Below are 16,410 nucleotides of genomic sequence, written 5' to 3'. Positions count from 1 at the left end.
ATATATGCATACCGCGGCTCGACGAGTTTGCCATTTTTACTCGAGGAAATATTGGCACGAACGCTATACCATTGTTGATCATCAGCCTTGTCAAGCGTTCACGAATGCAAATTGTCTGCATTGCTCAAATATTCTGAAGTTCAAATAATCGGATTTTGTTCAATTAGGTGCAGCTGCATGTGCTGCGCGCTGATGAATAATGAAGAGGACTACTTGTGCTGCCAGGAGGTGCAAGAAATCAAGAAAAAGCTGAAAGGCACGCAGTGTGTAACAAGCTCAAAAGAGTTCATGACTGTATGTCTCAGTAAGGCAGTGCTGGAAGTTTCTTTGGCACAGCACGGATGTGAACCAGCTGGAAAGGGCAACAAGTTTACGAACAGGTAAGAAATTAATCTAGCAGAAAGAGAAATGTCTGTGCAATAACACATTTCGTGCATTAGGAGAGTTTCAAATTGGGCTAGTTGGTGGTTGTTATTCCTGTGCATTGTTGCGCTTACGTAGGAACTGGGACACAATCGGAGACGATTGTGTCCCAGTTCCTACGTAAGCGCAACAATGCACAGGAACATTTCGTGCAGGCAGTTGCGGTATGCTGCGTACCGCCAGTTTGTCTGGTTAACATGGAAGAGACTGGGAGAGAACAACCGTAAGATTCTACCAAGTTGTGTGCTGAGCGGCGTTGTTCGAAAGAAGTACCCTGCCAAAACTGGTTTATACACAGGCTTCAAGCATTTCTGAGATTCCATATAGGTACGTGCAGAATTGTGGTTTCATTTTCAGTTAGCATTCATTACATTACAGCTTCATTCATGGCAACACCATGTAACGACATCAATTCTGGAAACCTTATTTGGCAATTCCACTTAGCAACACATGCAGGTCTTCTTTTACTAGAGTGTTGGACTTCATAGCAAATTCGTTCTGCGAATGACATGTGGACTGACACTCCTATCTTGAGCTAACAGTCTGCATACTTTTGCTTTCTACGAAAAAATCCCTAACATACAAATGTCTGTACAGAGCTCTGGCTAAGTTCTATAGGCAGATTGTACAAACGTAACAGCAGCTCCAAAACTCACACCAGCAAGCATGATTTAGGTTTGACAAATGACGACAAGACCAGCATGTTCACTGGTATCCGTTTATTATTTTTGCAACACATACCTGAAGAAGTTTTTAAAATCGGTATTATTTTCCAGAGATAAATAAATGAAACTAAACATGAGGATGCAAACACGAGTTCAGCACTATATTTATTTGAAGCATAGTAGTGAGGTCAGCAGAGGAATATGTGGCTCAGAGAAATCTTATTTTTTATTGGTCATTGCTAACTCGGATGGGTGTCTGCAGCCCGCATCACTGAGAAGCATTGGTTGGGATAGAACTGTAGCTTGTGCCCTTCAAACGGTATGGCTGCTCGTATATGCCTGCTTCCCACGTTGCTCACACGCTCAGGTTATTCATGTAGTGCTGATGATGACAGCATCCATACGTATCTTGGGCACAACAGCCAGGAAGCATATAACAATAAGCACTGACAGGGGGACTAATTTCCTGCTTCCACGAAAGTAGCATTTCCTGCTCTCACACTACTTATTGAATCGTGTTTTCCTTTGCCTGACAGCATCTTCCTTTGGAACCCTGGGAAACTGGCTGCTCAGTGGTGGTGGGGTCTGCATGAGTGCAGTTTTCCTGGCCTGTGATGGTCTGCTGGCCTCCACCATGACCGCGTCCAAGATTGTCTGCACATACCCTGGAAGAAGATTTGGGAACGCCATGAAGCAGATTTTCTTGGATAACAAAATCGTTTGCGCCTACCATGTGTTGATTGCTTCTTTGCAGGGCAAGCAGTAGCTTTGCCTCCAGTAGCTTTAGAGTATTTCAGGCTCCAACGGGCTGTGCCGTCTTGTCGGAGCGCTTGGCTTCGTGCACTGTTTTCATTGTAATGCATGATAGCCAACTGGGTTCTGAAAAAATTCTCAGTGATTAAGAGTACAATAAAAACAGTTACATGCGCCAATGCTTGTTTCTTGCAGAGGTCACATATCACAGCCTGTACACTGTCGCCCCATAAGATAACAATGTCAGACAGTTAGGCAAACTATGAATACATAAGCAGTAGCTTACATTCGACATAGCCGCAGCGAAAAAACACAATCACAGAAGGAAGACACGTACACAAGGACCAACGCGCGTTGGTCCTTGTGTACGTGTCTTCCTTCTGTGATTGTGTTTTTTCGCTGCGGCTATGTCGAATGTAAGCTACCAACTCGCCCAAAAGCTTGTTTTACATAAGCAGTAGGAATACTTTCATACTGCTAGTTGCCAGCAGATGTTTGGAGGTGTCATTAAAATAAGGATGTTGGTCTTTCAGTTATTTTTCTTAAGTTTGACAAATGTTGGTGAATGTATTTCACAATGTACTGATTTTTTCAGCAAGTCTGTTTCTTTCCAAGACAGTCACAAGTGACTTGCAGTATATCCAGACTCAGTGGTTTATACAAAGGTACAGCTTTAGAATAGCTATTGTCCCAACAAAAGAAGACAAATGACGGTGCTATCTTTCTGGATGCAAGCGGTCATATATTTCTAAAATTGGGTTGTCTAAGCATTGTCGAGGCGTGGTGCTTGGCTAAGCAAATGGTTGAGGCAACATGCGGTCCCTGTACTGTTGGCAGTGATGGAACTGCCGCAGGCCTGAGCTGCAGCCAAAACATTTTTCACACGGATGTTTTCGCGTCAGTGTAAATGCATGGTTTATTAAACCTGCTCAGCTCTGCCTCTGCTGCCCTCAGCTGGAGATGACAATGAACAGTGCTTTGCTTTAAAATAGTGAAGAGATGGATCCTGCGTGCAGAACATGTAACATAGCAAAGCAGTGCCTCGAAACACAGAACCATGCTTACCTAACCTAATATCTCTCATCTGTGCTGCAGACACAGGGGACATAGCAAGTATTGCCTAAAAACACAATCAATACTACTAAGTTTGAAATGCCTCTTCGGTGTTTTTCTTTTGCTCTGCAATAAGCCGTACACAGTTGCCAGCCAACTGTGGCGACAATCAGGAATACCACCTTTTTTGGTTAAAACCAATACCTAGATATTTGATTTTCCATACATTTACTGACATTTTCAGTAAACTTTTGAATTTAACTCATAATTAAAAGCCAGTAACTGCCGTGAGTATATAGGAGAGAATGGTTCTTTTCACATCCATATTACTGAGACAACTGAACCTGTACAAATATACAATGCTTACATCTATCTTGGCAGGTTGAATAACAAAGCAAACTGAAGCAGTTGAATCTTACCTTGCCCTCATTCCAAGGTATGAATACTGGTAATTCTTTGGTACAAAATGCAACAGAAGGCCATGAAATGTTTCCAGACCATAGGTCTGGTGCTTGGTTGAGAGATTTGGCATATCAGCCAATAGAACCTTCGAGGTAGCTATGTCCCGTAGCTTTTCAAATGCCTTTGATTCTGAAAAACAGAAGACAGGGCGAACCAATCCAATGCTGAGTGAGGAAACTGAATACTCTCAGCAAATTTCCACTGGGGAGATGAACAACTGAAGTCTCAGGAAAATTTGAAGCATCCTGCCCGGCTTCCTCTTTACAGCAAACAACTAAGTGTGAATCGAGCGAGAATGGTACAGTGGCATATACTTTGATGGTACAGAAAGGGCGAAAAACATATGTACACACAACATAACAGCATTGTGCGAAAAATGCTGGGCTATCAGTGTTAACAGTTTTGCCTGACTCGGGGTAGACATATACTAGCCGGAGTAAATCAGAATAGCATTGCCACTTCTACTCGGCCAGAGAAAAGAGACTTGATACAGATTACTGAATTGAGCTAAGGATGGTTACACCATCTGAGTACAGAGCAAAAAGGAACAAGAGTGGCTGCACAAACGTACTCTGATACATTTTGGAAAAGGCTGAAAAAAAGTAGTCCTACCTTGACTGATAACAGATGTTGGCTCACAATAAACAAATCTAGGTGGTTACCACTATGGTGTTTCACATAGCTGGAGTATTTAAAAATATTAAACCCTGCAATTAACAGTGTACAAATTTTTAACAGAGAAAAGATATTAGACACGAACGAAACGTGCACAAAGCGAGTCTTCCTGTGTATGTCCCCATCTTGTCTAGCATATTTTTACACATAATATCGACCAACTTGGGCAGGTTTCAATCCTAACGAGTGTTTCATTGCTTTCCAACATCTTCACTATTCTTATATTTTTCGGCTACATCTCTGCTTACCCTCTTGGAGCCACTGCCTGCACTTAGGCTTGCCATGGAGGCAGGCTGGAAATATTGGATTGCCGTGAATATGCACATTCCTAATATGGTTGAGAAGCGACAACCATTTCGGAACAATGTGGTCGCTATTCTCGTGGCTAGACACCGCTGACCAGTACAGGTGATTTTTGGATGGACTTAGCCCGAAGCTGCAGGTCCTTGCAATCACACCGTTTTGATGCAGCCGTCACTTTCTTGAAGACACCTAAAAGGCATAATGCAAGAGCTAACAGTCAGCGTTCACATTTTGTTACAAGACACTTGAGCAGAAAACATTGCAAATGCCAATACTGCAACCAAAAAAAGTGCTGCTTCGAAGTACCTTTTGCAACATGCCAAACATCAAACTTGTGCTGGATGCGTTGTCTTTCCTTCCGCATATATGCCTTGATTTGGACATGTCGGTCTGTGACAATGGCTTTCACATTGATGCCTTGGCTTTCAAGGAATTGCAGGCCACGTTTCAGTCCTTCTAATTCCATATAACAACTGCCTCCTACTTCATTGGACTGCAATATACAACATATAAGCAAATATTTTTTTCTCAATATAGAACAGTGAAAGCAAAAGCAGCCATAACTGCTGCAACAGCATAGCATTCACCAGTATGGAGTGGTAAAGCCTCCCAAGAATGCTAAATGAGAAGTTTAAAACAAACCTGGACAAGCTCGAAGTGCAGGAGTTTGTTGTTTTCAACATCCAACAGAGAATATGTGCCAAATTTAGCACTGAAGCCAGGCGAATCGTCTCGGCCATCCCCGGCAAGTGAGATTTTCTTGCCCCTGGCATTCTCTAACAAATGGTCTTGTTGTTCTCTCCAAACCTTCAACAAAGATTTTCAGAACAGTGAGCACTTGCAGTGGAATTTTTCTTATGCACGAACATTTTTCAAAACACTTTCTCGATTGCAGGCCAAAGATGAATGCGCTGAATGTTGAAGAAAGTTCTATCGATGACCACCTCAACACCAATTGATGACAACATCCTCAAAGATGCAGTGGGATTATTTCCCGAAAATAGCAGGGCAGCACAAAGTTTTAAGTTTAATACTGGCTGCTGTCTCACAACATCTTGGTTTCTCCAGTACAGATGGTGCCCTGAGGGGCACCAAGCATGTATTTCAGTCAGCGTTCCTTCACAGTGAACGCTGCATGTGCAAGGTACAAGGCACGTGTGGCACACTTTGAACAATGCCTTTAGGTGCTTTTTATCCACAAGAACCGTGCCTTTTTCACAATCACCTAAGGTAGACGGTGGTTCTGGATATAGGTGCCCATCACAATTGTCAGGCCTGAAAAAGAATAGGATTCACAGAGTGAAAGCTAGTGGGGCAATGGCACACAGTTTCGACATGGAGCATAAGCTGCATGAAATGCTGCCTCTAGCCTAAAGGCTAAGCAATAGTAAGAATAGCAACACATACTCTTGCCATGAGTCACTGCCAGGGCTGTAGTCGGCGCAACGCTCGGGCTCAGATTCAGAGTCAGTAAGGCTACTATCCTCTTCACATGGCTGTTGTGCAAAATTCACCTGGGTAGCTGCGTCTACCAGGAAGCTGCCAACCTGGACACCTTGAAAGAAAACACGTATTAACCAATTATTTTAGAGTTCAGTGTCATTATTTTCCCTAAGACAAAGAGCCATTCACTTTAAATTAATTTAGAAGCTAACAAGTACAACTGAAATATCATGGTGAACATTGTATTCCATGAGCTCAACATAAACACATGCGCAAAGAAATATGATAATGAAAGTATTGTACCTATTGAAACACCTCGAGGCTTTGTCTGGGTCTTTCGTGATGTTTTCCTGGGTTTTATATCTGCTTGGGATGCCTTGCAAACTGTTGGCGGCCGCACCACAACTTGCAGGCTTTTGTCAGCAGTTTCCTTTGAGACGACCTGTGCCTCTGTAACCCTGATTTTTACATTCTCTTCGCATGGCGAAGGGGGTGAAGTGGTAGCTTCTTCTTCAGGAGGCGTGTTCTCGAGCATTTCTGCGAGGACCTGAAAGAATATGAAATATGCACAACACAAATGCCATCCTACTATGAAGAAATACATAAAAATTCACGAAAACATTCACAAAAGCATTTTCTTTCTATAGTATCAATAACCACAGTGCATTAGACCACATCCAAAGATTACGAGCCTCAAGGAATTTACTATCCTGAGACGTGCTCTTCCCTGCACTCTGTTCTTTTGCATTGTAAAAGATGTAGTTGCAAGATTCTGTTCAAAAGAAGTCAGATTTATACTGATTAACAGCAAAAGCGTGAGTGCGACTTTACTAAAGAGCACATAAAACTACTGCCACTGCACCAATATGGTGCATTTTGACAGATATATGTTGAGAGGGTCAATGAGAGAGAATCCGAAAGTTAAACTCCGACCAAAGGTCTCAGTTTTATGCTGTACAGATATACCCCCGCGTACTACAACGCTGAAAGCATGCAATTGAAAAAAAAGATACTGTCCCACCGCGGTGGCTCAGTGGTTGCTTTGACGAATGTCGTCGAAAGGAAACAGACGGGCTGCCGAGTCACACCTTATTAACTGGTGGGCCTCGTGCCGCCGACTGGTCGCTGCGGCGCACAGGATATGTTTACACGATCCACTATGCAGTTATGGCCCTCGGGTGCCGATTGCTAGGACGCTGATTTCGAGGCAGAGGGATTTGGCCCCGCCACATCAGCCGCAATCCAGTTTTGGGAGATGCAAGGCGCCTGTGTAATATCCGATGTATGGAGATTCGGGCAGGCGAAATATTTCCCGAGCCCTTCGCCACTATGTCCTTCACATAGCTCTAGTCAGTTCGCGGAACGTTGAACCACACAAGCAAACCACGGACAGGCTCAAGCGTACCTTAAACACTTACCTCCCGCCGCTTTCTTTGGGCGAAGGCCGCTCTTGGAGGTGGTGAGGCGTTATGGTTGTGCGGGAACACTGACGGAACGACTCCGGGCTTCAGTTGCGCTGATTTAATTGGAATTCCGAGTGCCCGCATCGTTCCCAAGCTCCGATAATAGTCACTGTCACGGAAATGGTTCGAGCACAACACAGTTGATTTCGTAGGTACGAAATTTTTCCCTTCACGGCAGAGACCCACCGCGCTGAAAGTTTTTTGTCCTTTGGAAACGTGTGAAACACCTCATCGTCCCGGCCGCCAGTGTTCGCGCAGCCGAATGCTGCGCAGAACGACGCCATGATGGCCACTTGTCGCTACACCCACTCCACACAGAACACTCGAACTAGAAAAAACAAACGGCACTAGCAAAGGATTACGTTGAATCGTGTTCGCCACGCCAAAGCGCGAGACGCAGCGGAGCAAGCAATGCGGGACGGCCGGCCGGCTCCCCGTGAATGGCGTCACTTCCGCCAGCTCTCCAATTTTGCCATCCCCCAACCCGGCGCTTCCGGAGGCGACGGGGGCGTGTCCGCGGCGGGCTTTTAAAAGGCGATTGCGGCTGTTCTAACGGACATAATCGAGAAAAACTTTACACATATGATTTTCGAGGTCTTTTTTTCCCAACCACAGCATTTCATGCAATTTGAAAACCGCTTCAGCTTCCCTTTAACTGACTGATTTTTGTTTGTACAGATAGCTCCGGTTTTCCTCTCATGACTTGTACCCTCTTCAGTATGTAGAAAGTGTATATAAACTTTACTTTTTGCCTCTCCTCCCTGGCTGTCTTCCACCTCGATGCATCGTCGCCTTCTGAGCCCGCTGCGGTGAAGCTCGCCCCCTGAACCCGACACACTTCAACACCCTGATTTCACAATGCCTGCATGACCGCCGTGGTTTCCACTGAGTCAAATGCTTTTTCGTAATCAATGAATGCAATATATGAGGCTGGTTATATTCTGAGCATTTTTCTATCACCTGGTTGATGGTATGGATGTGATCGATAGAAGAGTACCCTTTCCGAAAACCTGCTTGATCCTTTGCTTGATTGCCGTCTAAGGTTGTCCTGATTCTATTAGCGATTGCCTTGATAAGTACTTTATACGTAACAGACAGTAGCTTGATTGGCCTGTAATGTTTCAGGTCTACAGCGTCCCCTTTCCTATGAATTAAGGTGTTTGCGTTCTTCCATAGATGACACGTAGGTTTCGTAGATGACACGTGATACTGCGTATACAGGGTGGCCAGTTTTCCTAGCACGATATCCTCCTCCTTCAACAAATATACAGTTTCCTGATACTGTCTACCTGCCTTCCCCTTTACTTAATTTCTAACGCTTTCTTAACCTCAGCCTTCGTAACCTGTGAAATGTCTGACTGCTTGTCCCTACTGCCAATGCCATTATTGTCATGAATACTTTGGCTACTTTAACTATCTTGTCCATAATCGTGATGACGTTACCTGCCTTGTTCTTTAGCGCTTAGATCAGATTTTTGCCTAAGTGCTATTTCTTCTCAACCGCTTTAACTCTTTAATACATTAATACCGTTTCTTGGGCTAGTTGGTTCACATTTGTACTGTGAAAAACTGCGCCGAAATAAACACACCACAAGAAAGAAGACGGGACAAAGGCGCTACTCACAACTGAATTTATTGAAACCCACGAGTGATCTTATATAGGCGAAGTTTCCAAAGGGAAAGAAGGATGGGGAGAAAGATAGGGGAAATCATCAATCGACCATCGAGAACGCAAGTAAAACTCGGTTAATGGATAACAGAATCTAAAAACCTAATTTCGGAGGCCAGAAGAGATAATGAGGGGATGCTGATACACCTGCTGTCAAACTTCTTAATGTAGAAAGCCTCCAAACTAACACGTGCCGTTTTATCCTTACTCTTTCCAAGAATCTTGGTCTCATTCAACCTGGCCCCGCATCCGTTGCAGTTGATTACGTGCGCAACCAAATGTGCATACTTGTCTTTTAAATCTGACAAATTTCGTGCATGTTCCCCCAAACGCTCGTTGATGCATCGGCCAGTTTGGCCTACGTACAACTTTCCACACGTCAAGGGAATAGCATAGACCACTCCAACAGAACACTTTGTAAACGGAGAGTCGTGCTTTATCTGGCAACCCCCTTTTTTTGGGTTGCAAATTCGGGGGCACAACTTTCCCAAATTGTTAGGAGCCGAAAAAGCGACGCTCACGCCATGCCTGTTGGCCACTTTCCTCAGGTTGTGCGAGGTTCTGTGCATGTAAGGCACAACAAGCGGCTTCTGCGTTCTCCGTCTATCCTCTCCAGTACATCTTCGCGTGCCGCTCTTGATCATTTGAAGGAGGGTCTCGCAAACTGCAACCAACACAGAGCAGGGGAACCCAGCCGCCGAAAGCCGGCTCATCTGATTATGGAAGCTGGTTTGCAACTGATGCGGGCACGATTTCCTGAGCGAAGACTCTAAGCAATGCGAAGCTATTGCTCTTTTCACAGTTTTCGAATGCATAGAATCATAAGGCAAAAGATCTTTTTTAGCACGTGGGTAATAGCCCCAGCAAACGTGTCTTTCAAGGAAGGTTAGTTTCAGGTCTAAAACCTGTGAAACGTTAGTGTCGGGTAGTTCATGGGTAAAAGAGAGCCCAAGTCCATGTTTGTCAAAAACACTTAAAACATCACCTACTGTAGAGGGGTAGGTGATAGAAGTCTGCTGTTTTAAAAGCACTAAAAATCGTCAACATACCTAAAAACATGTAAAACCACCCCCCATGCAAACATTTATCTAAAGATTTGTCAATCTTTGTTAAAAAGATGTCGCAAAGAACCGGGGCCACGCAAGACCCTATACAGACACCATTGCGCTGCAGATAAGGCAGATTGTCAAAAAGAATAAAAGTAGAACATAGGTAAAATTGCAATAAATTGATGAAATCATCCACCGACGAACCTGAAGAATTCTGAAAAGACACGTCGCCGTTGGCTTCAATGCACTCCTTTATAGCCAACAAAAGCTGGTCTTGAGGAATAGAGTAAAACAAGTCTTTAACATCGACTGAAAACCCAAAGCCAATATCGTCAGTACTCTGTAGGTACTCAACAACATCAATCGATTTTTTTGTCAGGAAGGGATCGTCCAAAACAAGTGATTTGAGATGCTTCTGCAAAAAGCCGCTAACGTTTTTTTGCCACGAACCGCCCTCGCTGACAATCGTTCGGAATGGTAGTTCTGGCTTGTGGGTCTTGGCTGTAAAGGCTTCCCCTGTTCTTTTCAAAATGCCTAATTTTTTCGATGTTATACTTGGTTATATCGGCCACTATGCGCTTATTGATTAGCTTTGATATCTCTGCCAATTTTATCTGTTCTCTTGGATTCGAAGATTTTATTATTTGGCGTTTCTTAATCAAATCTTTCGTCTCCTTAGACAGCTTAGGTGTGAGAAGTCGCAAATGTCAATTTTGAGAAAACCGTATTTTTGAGAAAGCACAAACGAACCCTTTTTTGTATCGCTACGCTGCCAATAATAATTTTCATCATGAATTTAAAGAATATAAATACCTACGCCTATTAATTTCTAATAACCTCTCTTGGACCAAGCATTTCGACTATGTTTCAGCAAACGCTCTCCGAAAGGTTTTTTCTTACTACGCTCGCTGAAGTTAGCGGCCTCTGGCACGCACCTTCCTGCCTACAACAATAATAATAGACCAATCATGGATTACGTAGTAATTATCTGGGACCCTTTTACAAAGGTGGACATAAACAAACTAGAAAGAATTCTAAAGAAAGCAGTAAGGTTTAAATAAAAAAAAGTGTAATTTGGGCTGGTTGGTGCATGATCTGAGGCTAAAAACAGCGCTAACAGTGTCGAAGCAGAGAGAGGGACACGACGCTAACTAACAATCATGTTTTATTGCACGTTCATCGGTTAAATACCTATAGTTCGTGCAAAAAAGGAATGGAAGAGGAAAGAAAAAGAGGGAAGGAGGGGTAGATAAGATAACCACGTGGCAAACGATTATGCATTCATGCACAGATAATTAATTTCGCTGTCGCGAAGTGCTATGAAACGATGCTGACGCACTCTTCACCCTATGCCGAATGTTGATGGCTTCTTCGATTTATCTCGTCCGTTGGTCTAAGCAGGCAGATATGATTGTGGTGTTGCCAAGTTTAGAAGCACATTCATGCCCTCCGCAATGTCTTGCCAGTTCACTGCTGATGGCGCCTTTCGAAGATAGTTTATTCTCTTGGAGTCGTTCATTTAAAAGCTCCCTGTTTGGCCGATATAGGTGCGCCCGCATGGCAATGGTATTTGATACACTACGTTTTTAGTACTTTTCATGTGCATGTTCTTGTGCTTCCTTTGGCACTGCTTCCTTCCCGTTCGCTCACTGTTGACCTCGGCACACATTCTCTTTAACTTGTTAGGTGCTGACATCAGCACTTTTACGCCCACGTTTTCGCCTATCTTCTTGAGGTTGTATGAAAAACCATGAATGTACGGAACTACTACATACCGCTTTTTTTCTTGTGATATGGCCTTGATCTGTGCATCTGTGTATGTGTGTATGAAGGAATGATCTCATGGCTTGTGGTTATCTTGTCTATCCCGCCTTCCCTCTGATTTTTTTCCTTCTTTTTTGCACGAACGAGAGGTATTTAACCGACGAACTTGCTCTAAAACATGGTTGTTAGTCAGCGTCTCTTTGCTTAGTCTCTGTTAGCGCTATATTCAGCCTCAGAAGGTTTAAATACCGCACTTACGGATGAACATCAGTCAGTGACCTCCTCAAATAAAGCGGCTTACCCTCGGTTTCTAACAGAAATCGCACATGAAGCTTGATGTTTTACTTTCAGTTAATTATTATTCATTTGAACGTTGCCACCTCCAACATCCTTACTTATTCCTCCGGGAATCAAACTAGAAATCGCCATTCTCTTTCTTTAACACCATTAAATTCACGAGTTAATTGTTTTAAATATTGTTTTTATCCAAGGACCATCACTGATTAGAATAATCTTATGTATGATGTTGTGAGGCAGAGATTATTGCATTTGTTTTAAGAGTGCTTGAAATAATTAATTCTGGTAACCTTGACGCGGTATTTTTTTGCCCTTTTATGCAATTCTGTTTTGCTTGCGTGCGCTTGCATTTTGATATTTTAACACGTTTCCCTACCGCTATGACCTTGTGTACAAGATCGCATTATTTATAAATAAGTAAATAAAAATTTCCTCGTAATATGTACTTCTTTAATGTAAACAGAACATGAGCCAGACAGAAGACAGGGAGAGGCGAGCATGTGACGACCAAGGTGACGGGCCACATGTACGAGAAACCACAGTAGTCGCACATGTGTAAATTCTCAGAGGTTTGTGACAATGGGGAAGGGGAATGAAGCCTAGCCGCTTGAGGCAGTGCTTGGCGCAAGTCAGGCTCAGAGGGTGACATTGCCACTTAGGCCGCGCAGCCACTGCGGCGTAGGTAAGAGCGGACGGAGCAGGTGGGCTTTAAATTGCAGCCTAAGAAACTTATTGAAGGCCTTCTGCGACTTGATCATGGCTGACCAGCTAGGGGGCAAGCTGCGGCAGGATAGAAGCTGTGATCGGTAGGTTACGTCTGCGATGCTCCAGGGCGTCAGTACACTAAGTGAAAAGTGGTGGATCCAGCAGTGAAACAGGGTAAACTCAATTGTGGGCGACACAAAATGCAGTCTGTCTAGCAGCCGACGTGGTCTCCTGCAGAGCATTCGTCGTTCTCATGTGTTGCCTTTATGGTTCGCTACAAAATATTTAAATCCACTGGCGGCACCGACGGCGGATATTTGGGATCCTGATATCAGCTTTGAGTTCAAAATCAAAATTCTAGTTTCCTTAGCAAGCAATTAAGCAAGACCTGTATTTATTTGCTTTTCATTTTGCAGGAAGTAGAGAATGCTACCGCAACCCGCCACCAGATTCAACCGAAGGATGCTTTGTAAGCCAGTGTGAGTAATGTTTCATTGTATTAAGAGGCCTTGGATGTTCGACGGATCGCAGTCCGACGGGGTACGGAACGAGATGCTAACACGCATGCTTTATTCTAGGTAAGCAATTCAATTTTGCAACTACCAAACTCGTTGAATTGTGTTCACTTCGTCGGACTGCGATCAGCGTACTCTTAGCGTGTTCTGTTCGCGTGTGTCTGGTGCAAGTGCTTTTTCTTCCATGTCTTCCAATACTATTGGTTTTTGTTGTGTTTATTCAAAACTAGTGCCTGATGACAATGGCCTGAAGTGCAGTGACTGCAAAAGTTCTTGTCACTCTAGAAAGTTCTCTGGGAAGTCCTTGAAAACGAAACAAAATCGGGTTGGCTGGGCCAACATGTATGTCGTCAAAGTCTGTACATCAGCGCGATACAGAAAATTCGGATACAGATAGTGAAGGTGAAGGAAAGCAACCAACGCTCATGAAAGCTATCCGTTCATTAGATGAGAAGATTTCAAAAAGCAGTTCCAGAGTTGATAAGCTAGACAAAGTTATACAGTCTCAGAGCTTGAAGAGTGGTTCAGTGCTCGAACACATTGAGAAACAAGGACAGGTGATTACTGGAATTGAGGCCTCTATTGAACTTCTCGCTTCAAAATATGAATAAATGAAGGTGTTTGTGGGGGGGGGGGGGGGGGGGGGGGGCTCGTATTCTTCTGAGGTGTCTGCATTAAGAGAGGTCAGGAGAGTTGGCGGGTTCCCTTGCGGAGCAGGCTAAACGCTGAGTTATCTTAGCATAGCCTTGAATAAACTGGAAGCCTACTCAAGGCGTAACAACATAGAAATCCATGGTCTCAAACCAGAGCAAAATGAGGAGCTTGAGGTTACATTGAAGTCACTGGCTGGTAGTTTGGAAATTCCAGAGACCACACTTAAATCCGTAGAGGTTGTGCACCGACTACCTGCCCAAAAGGAGAAGATACCGGCTGTGCTATTCAAATTTACTCAACATACTGCTCGTGAACTGTGGATAAAAAAAAAAGCGCTGCGCACTGAAGGATAAGATGTGTACATTAATGAGAACCTGCCTGTTCAGACAAAGAAGTTGCTGTGGCAAACTAAACAGGAAGCAAAAAAAACATTATACAAATTTTTATGGCTGAAAATGTGGAAAACATTTGTGAAGAAAGTTTATTGCTCTGGAGCTATAAGAATTGAAAGCGTTTCTAATATTGATATGCTCGAATGGCCATGACTGACGGCTTCGATTCTTTTGCCGACCGGAATACACATAGAAGTAGTTTGTTTAACTCCCAACCCAACGCCGCAGTAGATCTTGCCCATATCAACATAAGGAGCATCAAGAAGCATTGGAATTTATTATATGTCTACTTGCTTGATTCAGCTAGATACCTTGATATTGTGACTCTGACTGAAACTAATGTTTACCAGCATGAGTCTGACACGTTTATTCTTCCGGGTTTCGAATCTTTCCCTTATTGTCGTGACTCTGGTAGAGGTGGTGGTGTATTAGTATTTGTTAAAAAATGTTGGCACGTTGAAAGAGTATCCTGTGCCTCTACTGCGGCGAAGATGGTGGCCCTTTCTCTCACTTCCAAAGACGAGACATCTTTTGCGCTGGCAGTATATCGCCCTCCTAACTCAATACTCGACGTATGTTTTTCTGAACTTACAGAATTGTTAGACACAATCAAATTAATCGGATAATAGCAGGAGACCTTAATATTGACATTTCAGAAACAAGGAAGCCTGGTGTTGAGTGCTATTTAGACTTACTTGCCTCATACGGAATAGAGAATATTATTCGTAATTATACTAGAGAAGAGGTAATGGGCACTAGACTTACTCATTCATGTATTGACCATAAAGCAGTTAGACTCGCGAATTATGACGTTAACGCTGCAGTAACACGAAGAAAGGTGGCGGATTATTATTACACTACGCTTTGTGCGCACAAGCAAGATAGGGAAACGTCAAGTCAGACTGTTTGAACGATAAAAAGTATTGATAACAAGTGTTTGGACAACCTCGTTTAAACTTTTAACTGGAAGTTACTGTTAACTCAAAGTCACATTGATGCTTATAATTCTTTAGTAGCTAAATTTGATGAGCTGTATGGCAGCTCCACAAAGGAGGTTAAAATCAGGTTAAAGAATCCTGAGAAGAAATGGAAAACGAATGATATACTGAAATTACCTCATTGAAAAGATAAACTTTGGAGTGCGTATGAAGAAGATGTCGGGAATCTAGCCTTGAAAGAGCAATATAGGGCACATCGTATTAAACTTACTGCTGCCCTTAGGCTAGCAAAGAAGCAATATTTTTCTGCGGAGTTTTCTAGGTGTAGCAGGAATAAAAGGAAAACTTGGAGTCTATTAAATGGGCTATTAGACAGAAAAAATTTAATTTGGATGAGAAGTTGCGTTGTACTTTCGGAGAAGTGGATTCTGCGATCTTTCCGAATTCTTTTAATGACGCGTTTTTATCATCCATTAGGGAGCTGAAAAGGCGAACTAATTATTCTACCATCCCCTACCAAGGCAAGAATACAATCATAGCAGTCAGCATGGGTTCCGAAAGTCCTTTTCTTGCGAAACTCAATTATTACCATTCTGCAATGATCTTAATACATTTCTGGACACTGGCTTTATTACCGAATGTATATTTCTGGATTTTTCGAAAGCATTTGACAGAATTAACCACCACCTACTCTTATTAAAACTCGGCAGAATAAACATTGATCTTTTGGTTTTAAACTGGATTCGAGAGTTTCTTTCTAGCCGCACGCAGTATGTTACCACTAAGGATAGTGACTCTTCTGAGGTACCAGTCGGTTCAGGGGTACCTCAAGGATCCGTTTTAGCACTGTTGCTTTTCTTAATTTACATCAATGACCTTCCTAATCAAATCTCAAGTTCCATCTGTTTATTTGCTGACGATTGTGTCATATACCACAAGATCGAAAGCAGTAACGATAAAATAACACTTCAGCATGATCTGAATAACATTGTAAACTGGTGCGCGATCTGGCTAATGGAACTAAACACTTCAAAATGTAAAACAATGAGAATCTCTCGAAATCAGTCAACTTGCTCCACTTACGTACTTAATAATACTCTACTTGACCAGGTTAATTCATACAAATATCGTGGCGTACATATTACTAACAATCTCACATGGAATCAACACATTGAATACATTACATC

General features: G+C 43.0%; 2 pseudogenes; one reads left to right on the top strand and one right to left on the bottom strand.

The window, feature by feature from the left end:
• The window catches only part of LOC146172009 (transient receptor potential cation channel subfamily M member-like 2), a 765,506-nt pseudogene that overhangs the window by 699,492 nt on the left and 49,604 nt on the right, over positions 1–16,410 (top strand).
• LOC146172010 (uncharacterized) lies at positions 1,383–6,312 on the bottom strand (annotated as a pseudogene).

This window comes from Amblyomma maculatum, unplaced genomic scaffold, assembly GCF_055883805.1.
Source record: "Amblyomma maculatum isolate TAMU_Amacu unplaced genomic scaffold, ASM5588380v1 scaffold_15, whole genome shotgun sequence".
Lineage (NCBI taxonomy): Eukaryota > Metazoa > Arthropoda > Arachnida > Ixodida > Ixodidae > Amblyomma > Amblyomma maculatum.
The sequence above is the reverse complement of the archived record's forward strand: the minus strand, read 5'-3'. Positions and strand labels throughout refer to the sequence as shown.